We start from the raw sequence: 14,086 nt of genomic DNA on the forward strand, positions 1-14,086 counted from the left end.
TGCATTAGTTGAACTTCTTGCTGTTTTCACGTTGAACTTTTGTGACGTATTTTCGTTTGTAATTTTCTCATCCATTCGTTAGTGTTACACAAATGATACTCCTTTTGTACAAACCCCATTCACAATATTTTTTTTTAACTTTCTCCGACCGAGGAATTGAACTTATAACAACAAAACTTTTAGTATTTGCTTTTTTATTCATTTTTTAATACAAAATGCACACCGTGTAGTACGTGAACTTCTGGCAGTTATCAATCGAACTTCTCTCGGTTACGTGAAAATAACTGAGTTTTATAAATATTTATCTGAATTTCTTAATCCTTTTTTATGAATTTCGAAGCGCTCTATTTTCAAAAGTTGAACTTCTTGTTATTTTATTTTTGAACTTCTTGTTTCCACTCTTTAATAACGAGGAAAATCTGAGTTTTCTATAATCATCGAACTTCTCCATCTTTTTAATATGGACTTCCTGGTTTTATTTATTAATCTTTTTATGAATTTTGAAGCGCTCTATTTTCAAAAGTTGACCTTCTTGTTTTTTTTGATTTTTTGTTTCCACTCTTTAATAACAAGGAAAATCTGAGTTTTCCATAGTCATCGAACTTCTCCATCTTTTTAATATGGACTTCCTGGTTTTATTTTCTTAATCTTTATAATTTGAATTTTTTATTTTATTTTTGAAATCAAATTGCTCCCAAATAATAACTGGCCTTCTTTGTGGAATGAGAGAATTATTTTAAAATGCAAAAAAAAAATTTGTTTTCGAACATGGAAATACAAGGTGAACATATCTCGCAAGAATTTTTGAACTTCCCCAAAAGAGCACGTGAACTTCTTGAAACAAACCTTTTAAGCTTTTAATTTTCTGTTCTTATATTCTTATCTGAAACGCATTCCGTGTAGTAGTTGAACTTCCCGCTGTTTTCACCTTGAACTTCTGTTACGTATTTTTATTCAACCTCTCTCACAAGAATTTTTGAACTTTATCGGGCCGAGCACTTGAACTTCTAACAACAAAACCTTTAGCCTATGCTTTTTCATTAAATTTGTTTCATACAAAATGCACACCGTGTAGTATGTGAACTTCTGACAGTTATCAACCTGAACTTCTCTCGGTTACGTGAAAATATCTGAGTTTTTTATGAATATTAATCTGAATTTCTTAATCCTTTTTTTTGTGAATTATGAAGCGAACTATTTTTAAAAGTTGAACTTCTTGTTATTTTATTTTTGAACTTCTTGTTTCCATTCTTTAATAACGAGGGAAATCTGAGTTTTCTACAATCATCGAACTTCTCCATCTTTTTAATATGGGCTTCTTGGTTTTTTCTTTAACTTTTTTATGAAATTTTAAAGCGCTCTATTTTTAAAAGTTGAACTTCTTGTTATTTAATTTTTTAACTTCCTGTTTCCATTCTTTAATAAAGAGGAAAAATCTGAGTTTTCTATAATCATTTTTTATTTAGCATAAAAACAAGAAGAATTTGAGCTTTTCGTATACATCGAGCTACTTCATTTTTTTAATTTGAAATTCTTGATTTTCCTTTTTTTTAAATCAAATTGCCCAATTTTAATAAAAAATGTCAGAAACAACGCTACTCTTTAGCAGCGAAAAAAGTAAATTTTTATAGACATCAAACCGCTCTATTTTTTTTTCATTTTTTGAACCTCTTTGTGCATTTTTTTAAATGATAAAAATTCATGTTTTTTTTAGTAAATGTCGAACTTCTTCGTTATTTCGAACTGAACTTCTTGGTTTATTCGCTAGTAACTGGAAAATTGGAGTTTTTGTAAGAAATATCGAACTGCTCCATTTTTTGAAATTGAACTTCTTGGTTTACTCATTAGTAACGGGAAAAATTCGAGTTATACTAATTTTAGTTTGAACTTCTTGTGTTCTTCTTGGTATTTAAACATCGAACTACTCTGTTATTTTAATTTGAACTTCTTGATTTATTCATTTAGTAACTAAAGAAATCTCTTTTTTTTCTAGTTCTTTCGAGCATGTAAATCTTAGGTTTTTTATAAACATCGAACTTCTCTACTTTTTTAAGTAAATATCGAACAACTTTCCTAAAATTGAACTTCATACTTTCATTTTTCCTAGAAACGAGAAGAATTTGAAAATTTGGTAAAAAATAAGCATCACCTATAAATTTTGAGTTGCTCTATTATTTTCATTAGAATTTTTGGTTATCTTTTTCAAATAACGGAAAAATCCATCAGAGAAAACTTTTGTGCACTCGTAACATTTCTTTGAACTATCCACTTTATTGAATTTGAACTTCCAAAGTTAACATTTTCTAGGTGACTTGTTTCTTCTTTTAAATAAACATCAAACTACTCTGCATTTTTCAATTGAACTTCCATGTCATTGAAATTTGAACTTCTAGGTTTTTTACTTAGAAATGGGGAGATACCTTTTTTTGAAGTTTTATTTTTCTCAAACGTTTCTTGGGTTCACTGGTTAATCTTACTAAAAAAAATTTAAGTTCTTTTATGAACTTGCTATGTTTCATGTAGTGCATCTTTTAGATTTTTTGTGCTGTGATACATTCTTCCTTTTGTTCTCGTCGTGAACTTTGTCTTTTTTAAAGATGAACTTCTCGTGCAAATTTTACATGGGTCCCCCGCCCCAATGTGTTTTGTAGTGAGAGACTTAATAAAATCTACTTTTTTATTTTTGATTTTATTGAATGTTATTTTCCTTCTTTCAGTATCAAGCATTTTGTATTTTTGAACTACAACCGTTCATGTTTTTGAACTGCAAGTAGTGAAAACATTAGGGCAAGTAATACTATTTGTGCTCTTTGTTCTAAAAAAATAATGAACTACTTTATGCAAAGGTTGGAGTTTTTCTGAGAATTAAAAACGTCACAGATGGAAACTGTTTTTTCTTGTTTGTAAGTTTTGCATTTCTTCTTCTTTTTCCATGAGTGTCATGTACCGAGACAACAACTTGAAAAAAAAAGCAGTACACCACACCACTACACAGTATGCACATCTTCACACTGGACGTGAAATGACACAAACTGGAATTACTAGCTAAGTAGACATTGAAAGATCCAAGCTCCAAATAATAATTCATTCGGGAAAGTGCTTCTGTAATTGCAGTATTCCTTGCTCTCATTTCTTCTTGCAAAAATTTACTACTTGTCAACTGGACAAAACATAATATATTGTAGTGTACTACCCACGGGAGAATAGATCAATGGAATTCAGACATCTCAAAAGATTCAGTTCAACCATCGGTGAGCATTTAGCTCACTGGAATAGGTGCTCCAGGGCAGAACTTTCCTCGGGAAGGCTAAGTGACCGTCGCCAGAAGTTCATGAGTTGCTGGAGATCCATAGCAGCGGTGCGTCGTCACCGGAAATAGAGAAGGCAGCTAGTGGTGCGTCCTCATCGTCACTGCAACACACACAATGAGGCATTTTAGTCAAGTTAAAATACCCCTGTAGTACCCAGCTTGCCATGTTTGTAGCGACACTGCACCCTACTAAATTGGTTCAACAACACATTAGCCTGCTGACCTACTATTTTTATTGTACAGATTCAAAAGCATTATCTACATTTTTTTCAATCCACAAAATTGGTCAATGAACACATTGGCCTGCTGAAAATCAAACATAACATGAACTGTTGACAAAATACCCAATGTTAATCTATCCACATGAAAAATGGGCCATCCCAACTAAGCATCTCTTTTATCCACCCACGTGGTCACCTTGTGCCAAGTTGTGCTGTGTCATCTTCAACCTACATCATCACCAGGAAGTCACGAACAAAGGTGCACCACTTCCTGTGAAGCTGCCAATTACTACAAACAATGGCTGATTAAGGCTGCAATTTGACCCAACTAAAAACATGAGATTTGCTTCCCACTTTTGTTGCAAATCCATTCTATCAATAAACATGCCCCTATTGTTTAGTAACAGAAGAGATCATAAGCTTTAGATAACAGAATGCCGGTCTCAGAATTTTATCTAATAAATTACGAAGGAGCTAAGAAATGAAAACAGGGGGGGAGAACTTCTCTGAATCTACTGAAAAATACATCTCTGAACCTCAATCCCCATTCACTCTGAACTTCCCTCAAAAGTGCCTTCCAGAAAAATTCTTTGATGGGCCAAACACTGATGCATCTGCAGTTCAGGAGAGAGCAGAGGAATGGTGCTCACTGCAGCTTGTTGCAGCCACACACATGGGTAGAAGGCGGACCTGCAGGACCGCACATGGAGCTGAACGACGTTGTGGCTGCTGGAGGGTGTGGTGGAGTGGGACTACCGAGGTTGGTCGGCCGGGCGTACGCGACAATGAGCAGGGGAAGGAAGTGGAGATAGGGGCGCCGAGCATGAGCCGCGTGGGCGTCGAGGAATGGTGCGGCTGACGTTGGGGGCATGGGAATCCCCTTCCTCTATCTGGATCAGGCGACTGGAAAGGGATCCATGCTCCTGGAGGCACGAGGCACTGAGATCCAATCGCGTAGCCGGGATCCGGCAACGGTTGGAGGCAGGAGCTCGCAGGGTTGCGCCGACATGATGAGGTGGCACGGGGGCGTGGCCGCCAGCGGTGGCCCCGATGGCCGGCAGCGCGCGGAGGTGGCTGTCGCGGCTCCGGCGACCAGCAGAGGGTGGGGCGCAGGGGTCGGGGAGGCCAGCAACAGGAGGGGTCGTTAGGGCAGGAGAAGGCAGCGGGAGGCGCGTTGGGCCGGGGGTGGCAGTGGTGGGTGGCGTGCTGTGGCCCAGGGGCCCGTGGCGGGAGGTGCGCCGGAGCTAAGTGGCCGACGGCGGGAGGTGGTCGGGCAGAGGTGCTGCAGGAGGTTGGGGAGGTCGTGGCCAGGGGAATGGGCCGTTTTGTTTTTTGTTTTTTCGGGAGTTTGGGAACACCTGTTCGGCCCGGCCGATCGTGATCCAAATAACTATTCTAATCCCAGAATCAGAATAGTGTCACTCTCTCTATATATATAGAAAAAATCCATCCTATCATCTGGTGGTAGTTACCCCACATATTTCATATACTACCATGTAGTTTATATACTATTTTATTATTTAAAATATGTTCATATACTATATCTAAGATATTTCAAAGCAAGTTACATGAAAAAATTGCATATAAGTCCATAGTTTTTATTATATTTGTGAAATACATACATATTTGTACATAAAAAAGAGCATACTCAAAACATGGTACATACTATCCAAAAATTAGTATATATACTACCTAATCATTGATATATACTACATACTACACACACATACTTTTTGTTTCGGCAGATACTACATGCAACATATAAAACGCAAGTGGTGGTAACTACCACTGCTTGTAGGAAACATTGTCATATATTCCCGTAACAGATTAGGGTGCGTTTGGATGCAAAGTATTTTTGCAGTTTTTCTGAAAAAACTGTGGTTTTTGAAAATACTTTGGTATTAAATACTTTGAGGTGTTTGGATAAAATAAATATTGTAGTTTGAGATACCAAGGTATCTGTCATACTGTGGTTTTTTTGCGGTATCTAAAAAAGAGGTCGGGACCTCTTTTTTCTAAATCAAACTGAGCGAATTCGTTGCCTGCTCGTCTACATCTATCTATTGTCTTTTCAACAGAGTGCTCCTAATTATTTGGCGTTTCAGGTTTGTTTGTTGGTTTGTCTACGGAGACGACGCGCATGTTACGTTCTTCTAGTGATCTTGCAAGCTTCTATCCGATCACTGGCTGCAAAATACACGAGTAAAGCGGGATTCAAACAAACTTGCTCGTGGAGTATATCGATTGGTCGTTGGAGCACTCGTACGCAGCAGGTTAAAGCTAGCTACACAATCGATTCTATCCGCATATAGGCGCACGTACACGCATAATTTTTTATTTATTTTTGCCCCGGGTAGCTAGGAGGGGATTTGACGTGCATGACATGCTGCATGCATTAGGCGCCGTTTCTACATGCAGATCAGCTCCATGGGTATAGTTGAGCAAGGCACAGCGAGTCAAACATCAGTTGCCAAACTCATCGGTGGTATTGTGAAAACTGAGGAAAACCATGGTTTTTAGAAACCGAAGTATTCGTTGCCCATGCATTTAAAAACTGAGGTTTTGGATTACTGTGTTTTTTCAAAAACAGTGCTGCCAAACTAAGCCTTAATATTGTGTTACCCTCGGCCCTATAAGGAGGAGGCGATCGCAAGAGAAGCCCACCCCACCTCCCAATGTCGCCCGAGCCCTCTCCCACCAGCGAGCCGCCGCCGCCCCCAAGCCCCTCCCACTAGCGAGCCGCCGCCGCCCCGATCCCCCTCCCACCATCGCACCGTCGTCGCCCCCAAGCCCGTCTCACCAGCGCGCCGCCGCCGCCCCGATCCCCCTTCCACCAGCGCGGCGCCGCCACCCCCAAGCCCCTCCCACCAGCGCACCACCGCCAACCCCAAGCCCCTCCCACCAGCGCGCCGCCGCCGTTGCCCCGATCCCCCTCCCACCAGCACGCCGCCACCACCCCAAACTCCCTCCCACGGCCATATCACCCGCGCCGCCGGCCGCGCCTCCCTCCCGCACGCCACCTGCGGCTGCCACGCCATGGCAGGCACTGAGCCATTGCGGTAGTACAACTGCACGCTCCACCGCTGGTCATGAGAAGAGTTGCGTGCAGGCCACCCGTGCTCTTCCCTGGATCCGATTCAGTTGTCTTCCTCTCATCCTCTCTCTGTTTGCGTGTGTGTATGAAGGAAGTGAGAGGAGATAGAACAAGGGAGTGAGCGATCCCTATTCTCATGTCTGTTAGATGTGGGTATGTGATTTCCCAATGTCAAATCCCACGTTTGTCTTGATTAGTTGTAGTTTTATGGATCTTGTTCTTGTGCAATGTAAATCTGTGTATAGTTCACCCATTTTCTCTCTGAAACTGTGAGCTGACAGAGCAGAGATGAGTTGACAGTGTGGGTTCAGGTAGTGAGATTTGCAGCTAGTTGTTTACTTGTTTAGGTGGTTGCAAGGGCTTAGTCCATGAGTTCTATTTGATTACAGTCAGGCCACTAGTTAGTATTGTGGTACTCCGTTGCAAGAAAAATGGGTCGTCGGTTCAGTTATAGGCACCCAACTCTGAAGATTTTGAATTTTTAGCATGGTATTTTAAGTTTGTTTTTTATCATATAATGTAAAATTGTAAACATGTTTCCAATGGTCTTTGCTCCCAGTTCTAAACTTATTCAGTATGTTAGTACAGTCGTCGCGGTCGCCACCCCGACGCCTAACCCGCCAACCTGCGTCGCGTTGCCCGGGATCCCCGAGCACTGTCGTGCCCCGTCACTGGTGCCTGACGGTGAGGGCTACCGTCTTTCCCGACAAAGCAGGCTACCATCCGTCCATTGACAATGCGCATGTCCAGCCGTTGCTGCATCTCTCTCTGCCCGTGGATGCTCGTGTGCTATAGTTTCTTTCTACCCTTCTTGTACATGCTGTTACTCACCTTTTTATCTCTCTGATGCGTTGTGTTGCACTACTACAGCTCGATCCAGGAGGTGCTAGCTCATGTTGGCTGGAACTAGGATGCAAAAGAGTTGACGGATCCATGCCGCACAAGCACTGGTGCTCTGCTTTCTTCTTACTTTGTGTTCTAATTTGCTTTCTTCTTATTTTCAGTTTGCGAGATACAAAAAGAAGTTAAAAAAATGTTGTGCCTGGAGTTCATATTATTTGCTACCCCATGATGTACGTCTATAGTTTCTCCCTCCAAATGTGTTGGTCCATGTGGTTGTTTTTTTGTTTTCTTTTGTTTTGGATCTACGAAAAAGGTTATTGAAGCTCAAATGTGATAAGCACATAAGTTCAGATCTCCGCTGCTACAAAGTTCACGTATACCTCTGTCTGTTTTAATCGTGACATACAAATTTTGCACTACGAGAAAGTTCAGAGGCAAGAAAGTAGAAAATAAAGAACACAAAAATATCAACAAAAAATTCACTAGGAGAAAAGTTCAAGTCAGGATATGCAAGAAAAGTTCTTATTTTATTTCTGTTCAATTTCAAATTCTAGTGAAATTTCATTTCTTATTTAATTTAGTCTAGTTTCTTATTTTAGTTTAGTTCAATATCTAATTTTTATTCAGATCAATTCTTATTTTAGAAAAAAAATTGAATTGTTTCTTTATCTACATTCTTCTATTCAACATCAGGGAGAAGGTGCCTCATGTTAAAAGTGTGCCCAGATTTTCTAAGTTTGACAGTTTTTCAGTTGGTGTAGAGCTTGTCAAATCGACAGTTTTTCAGTTCGTGTGGAGCTTGTCATAGTTTTATGCAGATAAAGCTTTATAAAAATGCACTAAAAGTGTTCTGTTTTTTGGTATCTCACAGATGTGTGTAGCTATTGTATGTCTTCTGAATCATGATGCTTGTTGTCCTTTTGTACATATCTTTAGTGTGCGTGTCGAAGGCCAGTAAGTTCTACTGCCAGTATACGCCAAGTTCAGAGATGTTGCCGCCGATGGCATGGAGTGAGCCGCATCTCGCACCTCCACCAGCTGCAGTTCACGGCCTCCGCCAGCTGAAGGTCCTGAGGATCATTTTTCTCTGATGTCCATGTATCGAGATATGGTATCTGATCAGTTCCACAAATATTTGGAGCTAAACAACTTAGCTAGTTCGGTCGTACTGACCCATTGGCCTGTTTTACTACCTCTCTAAATAAAGTTGCAAGAATGACTAACACGTGAAAATAGGAATTAATGTGTAAACCGGTACATGCTCCTTGTTGATAAAATCTAGCCCATTCAAAGTAGTCATGATTGTACTGGCATGCTATGTTTCATCGTTATCTAACAGTGCATACATCGTTATCTAAGTGCAGTACATCATTATCTTATAGTGCAGTACGTCGTTATCTTACAGTGTAGTACAGTAATTCATGATCTAACATTTTTACAGGAACTGCATGCTATATACAGAAATTCTATAGAAACTACTGCAGATACATGACTTATGAGGCTACCAGAGGCTACTACACCTCCATATTATTGACAACCTGTAACTTGCTTCCAACACACTAGTAACACATTCTAAGGTTCCTAATCGGCTACTTCAGAGCGCTGTTGCTATTCTGTGGGTAAATGTCCTCATTTTGTTGATGGTGGCATCTTACAAAGAAAAGGTAACCTGCTTTTACTTATTATTCTTGTACTTTGCCCTTCAAATACGGAAGTAGAATCAATGTCAATAAGCATTTTCACAACTTCTCTTATTGTCGGTCGTTCAGAAGGTGCTCGAATAATTCAAGCAATGGCAAATGTTAAAGACCTTTATTATAACTTTTGATCCATAGTTGCCAACTTTTAGATCACAAACCGATGTAGTATTTCGTTCTGAACAATGGGATCAAACCCATTTTGATCATGACATGATAAAAAATGGAATGGTGGGAAGTAGCAGGTCCAGTTTCTAGTAAATGGGATCGTGGGAAGATGCATAATAGTCCTATCCTATAATCTGAAGTTTTCAGAATAAACGGGATCAAACGGCTTCTTCCCCAGACCACGGTCGGCCTTCTACCCAGGCAAACCCCTTCACTTCCTCCCAGGCACAGCCGCGGCATCATTTTCCGTCCAAATTGACCGCTGATTGCGGTCCAAGTTCAGCAAATAATTTTTTAGTTCAGTCCAACCCGGCCGCCCTAAGTAGTTCACAGACGCAGCTACTAGGCCGATTGCGTCGAGCCTCCTGCCACTGTCGGTGGGGCTCCATCGCCGTACTACCCATACCGTTCACCGCCACCACATCGGATCGTTCAACGACACAACCTGAAGCAGTTCGACGCCACGGCTCGGGAGGCCCACACTTCGCTCCTCCATCCCAGGAGAGCAGTACATCTCCTTGTGAAAGAGAAGTCCTTTGCCGATGTACACGGCTGCTGTAATCTCTTTGGCCACTTCTCCAATATGTCCAGCACCGTCCCCAGTCCAGCCCCGTGGCATCTGGATGGTCGAGTTCATGCCGAGCAGCAGTCCATGGTCGTCAGCTCCTATTTCCACTATAGTGGTTGGGTTGCCGTTTTCCTCATCCTTCCCGGTGCGCGACAACCCAGCCCACATACTGTTGCCGTCCGCCACCCCAAAATAGCTTCGTCTATGTAAATGCTACTAAATCAGTGGTTTGATTCAGCAGCCTACTTCAGTTCAAACACATGAACAAAAGTAATCAGAGAAGAACAATATACTGAGTTTTTTTGTTAGTCAGTGAAGAAGAATGTACTGAAATTTCAGAGGATAACACAATGCAGTGCTAGTCACTATCATTAGTACTTAATGTGAGTCAAAGAAGAAGTGTTGTACAGTGGTTCATTGTTAATCAGTGATCATAACTAGTGTACTTTGGATTATACTAGTGCAAATGTAGCCTCAACTTCCTAGTATGTGTGAACATGCACACATCTGATAGAAAATGGGTTCATTAGAAAATGAGGTTCTTATGATCATGTTTATTGTTAACTTATTCAGAAGAAATGCTATTAAGTTATATCATTAGTGGAAACATAGTTAACTTATTAAAAAATAATTGTATCAGTTCAGACTCGAGAGGGTGTAAGTGCAGAAGAAAAAATTGGTAGCTGTCAAGGGTCATGATTGAAAAGGTTATAAGTTCAATACGACGTCTCAGATAAGTTCGTGAAAAAGATCTAACAAAAAAGAAACCCCAAATGGGAATTCGAACGGTAAAAGTTCAAGTCACGAATTTCTACTTGGCCTAGATAGCTCATATACACTTGAATCTTGTAATTTAAAAGGTCAAGTCACAAGTTCGGAGATGATTGTTTGCAAGTAGTTTGCTTTGATGATTCTGTAATTGCATCAGAACATTACAGAAAATGGCTCTAGCCGTTCATTATTTATTTCAATTCATGAAATTGATACAGTGCGCCACCCCGCCCGCAACGTCATTGTTGCTTGCTAGCTGCCAGTGGTCCGTGTGCCCTGGTCGCTGCTGCTGTAGGGTAAGCTGAGTGAGAAAGAGATTACTGAGAGGGATTTGCTGTTGCTGTTTTTCCTTGTATTGATAGAGGATTGTCGAATCTAAAGCCAGCTGCACCTTCGCATCCTATGCACTATCACATATGAGTTGGTTCTCCTAAAGTGTTCTAATTAGCAAAAGAACAATGAGAAGGGAAAGAAGACAGTGGTTAAATATTATGTAAATAAGGACTGATAGAATGAGGATAACATAAAACAGTGCGTGACTGAAAGAAATTAAATATTTTGGTGCGAAACTTTGTTGCTTTTCTCTGGTGTTGTAGTTCAATTTACTACAACTATTCTGCTTGTAATAGCTTGTTCTGCAGGAAGTTCGAGATGGGAACACTTTTTCAAATGCTCACCTCCCATTCGTGATGCTGCCAACAAGGAAAACCTCTGGGAAGCTCTGCTGGTAATGCAATCTCCTATCCCTCCCAGCTCCAACTTACTGCTGCTAATCAACTGTATGCATGTAATAAAAAAGTAGGTGTTCGTTGCACAAGTTTGAGTTGTCGCTACTCGGAGAAGCTACTACTATTGCTAACTTTGGGGTTCACATGCTACAGCACATGTATCCATGGACAAAGAATTAATATGAGAGAGATAATTTGGTTGTGTCATGCTCTTTAGTGTTTGTTTCTATTCCTGTTAGCACCAAATAGTGTTTGAATTTTTTTATTTTGTGCTCTCACATATTTGTTTGGGCAGTACAAACACATCAGCATAGTAAGGATGCGGCACCTTGGGGAATAATGCCTACAATGCGCAAGCCCAGGATGACGACGCTGATCACTAGCACGAAGGATAGGCTAAGGATGAAGTACACGATGCAGGCAATGAGGACAATGAAAACATGCAATCTGTAAACATAGCAGCAGCTGCAAGTTCTTCTGTGTATTATGATATGATTGCTACTTTTTAAAAGAAAGTGTATATGATAGTTTGATGTTTCTGCAAGAAATGAAAAAATGGTTTGAATTAAAAACATTGATCAGTACGAATAAAAAACAATTATCTGTTCGAGTGCTCGCTCCTTCCTATTTTGGTTGATGTCCACGAACAGACAAAAAATTGTATGGAATGTTCGATTATTACTAGCATATATGTTTAGATAATAAATACTAGCTGTCAATTCTTCTATGGAATTTGAGAAAGTTCGTCTATGGACCTGAGGAATATATGCTAAAAAGAACAAAGAAAAAGTACATCACATTTATTGTGGAAAAAGTTTATTTTAGTTCAGCTATATAAACTATGTTGGTTCGATGATGAAAGTTCGACTGCTCCACCCAAAACATTTTCGAACTGTGAAAAATAACTGAGTACAAACATATAGATATATTAGTACAAGTACTTTGTTTTCCGGACATACAGATATATTAGTATAAGTACTTTGTTTTTTGGACGGGAAAAACACAAGAAATTTTTTCTTTTTGAAAAAATATCATTCAGTTCAACAACATAACCTATGCAAGTTTGAAGAGTATGGTACAGTAAATAGTTGAAAAAGTTATGAGAAAAATGATATCTAAAAAAGAGAAAAGTCTAGTCTATAAAAACACGCTCAGTACAAACCCAAAATGGAGATCAGTTTGAGCCCTCCGTTTTCAGAAGAATTCGAAATTAATCTATAAAAAATACCTCACTACAAACACAAAAATAGATCAGTGCGAGTACTCTGTTTTTCGACCAAAAAACAACGCGATGGGTCTCTTCGTATTAAGAATTACTCTTCAACGGTTGCGAAATTGAGAAAAAAATATTCAACATGACTAAGTTTCGCATTTTCGATATCTTTCCAACAGTACATTATTTGCCCAATTTCGTCAAACTTTTTAAAAAATTACGTTCAAAATCAAATTTGACCGTATTCGAATTCGAGTTTAAAAATTAGAAGAACATTTCTATACGAAAATGTTGCGCATTTTCCATAGCTTTCCAGCGCCGTATCATTTGCGTCAATCCGACCAAGCATTTGCAAAAAAAGCGAAAATATGTTTCATCCAGAATTTCACCGTTTTTCAAATTACTCTTAAATTGTATAGAATTTGAAAAAACAATAGATATACGGAAGAAGCGGATTTTCACCAGCTTTCCAATGCCATCTTATTTGCTCAATTCCGACAAACCGTTTGAAAATTCAGTCCAAAATACGATTCGCGTTTTCGGTTTTGAAAAAAACGGTTTTTTCAAAACTGCTCTTAAGCCATGATGATTTTGCAAAAAAATTCCTATATATTTGTAATGTAGATGTCAAGAGATTTCCAACGATATATTACACGCTCCATTCCGACAAAAAGACGATCAGTTCGATAAGATGAAAATCATCAATACAACCGCCTGAAACCATCAGTTCAAGTTGGGTAACAGAATAATATTTTGTTACGCGAAACAGAATAGCCCAGATGTATATATATAGCCGGTCTATTCTGCTAATATTAGCAGAATAACTATTCTGATAACACTTCCGCACTGCACGCTCAACGCAAGTGCACGTCATTGTTTGAACCAAGTGTGCTGCAGTACTCACGCGGGTGAACTTACCATCGCAAAAAACTGCACGCTGTGTTTTTTGGGTACCTTTTTTGCTCTAGTTTTTCAAACATTTGTCGGAACGAGGCGCGTGATATACCGTTCAAAAGCTATGGATTAGGTGCTACTTCGCCATGTTGAACACTTTTTGAGATTCCTCACGGTTTAAGAGCAGTTTTGAAAAAGGTGCGGTCCGCAATGAGTGGCAGCGAGCGTTTTTTTTTCTAAACCGCTCGTTGGAATGAAGCAAATGATACACCCTTGGAAAGATATCTTCGAGGCGCATCTTCTTCATATCTATTATTTTCTCTAATTCGTTACGGTTTAAGAGCAGTTTTAAATTTACTAAATCGTGGAATTCGGTTTTTATTTTTTTTAAAATTTTCGGTACTGTTTTCGCTCCAGTTTTTTAACCGTTTGTCGAAACGAGGCGTGTAATATACCGTTGAAAAGCTATGGACGAGGCGCAACTTTCATATGTTCAAATGTTTTTGAGATTCCTTACAGTTTTAAGTTAATTTTGAAAATCGTGCGGCGGACGACGAGTGGCAGCGGCCGTTTTTCGCA

The 14,086-nt window shown here is 39.6% G+C and overlaps 1 long non-coding RNA gene across 10 annotated transcripts; it reads left to right on the forward strand.

Annotated features, from left to right (window-relative positions):
* Positions 1-6,223: 6,223 nt before the first annotated feature.
* On the forward strand, positions 6,224-12,007 carry LOC123143822 (uncharacterized). Of its 10 annotated transcripts, XR_006471085.1 has the most exons (5): positions 6,235-7,698; positions 8,405-8,535; positions 8,910-9,132; positions 11,314-11,399; positions 11,696-12,007. It is a non-coding gene; the product is annotated as an uncharacterized lncRNA (long non-coding RNA). The 10 variants fall into 10 exon arrangements; XR_006471081.1 differs by having other exon boundaries at positions 6,224-6,590; positions 6,717-9,132; XR_006471079.1 differs by having other exon boundaries at positions 6,225-7,409; positions 7,496-9,132.
* The last annotated feature ends 2,079 nt before the right edge of the window (positions 12,008-14,086 follow it).

The sequence above is a fragment of the Triticum aestivum genome, chromosome 6D, assembly GCF_018294505.1.
Source record: "Triticum aestivum cultivar Chinese Spring chromosome 6D, IWGSC CS RefSeq v2.1, whole genome shotgun sequence".
Taxonomy (NCBI): domain Eukaryota; kingdom Viridiplantae; phylum Streptophyta; class Magnoliopsida; order Poales; family Poaceae; genus Triticum; species Triticum aestivum.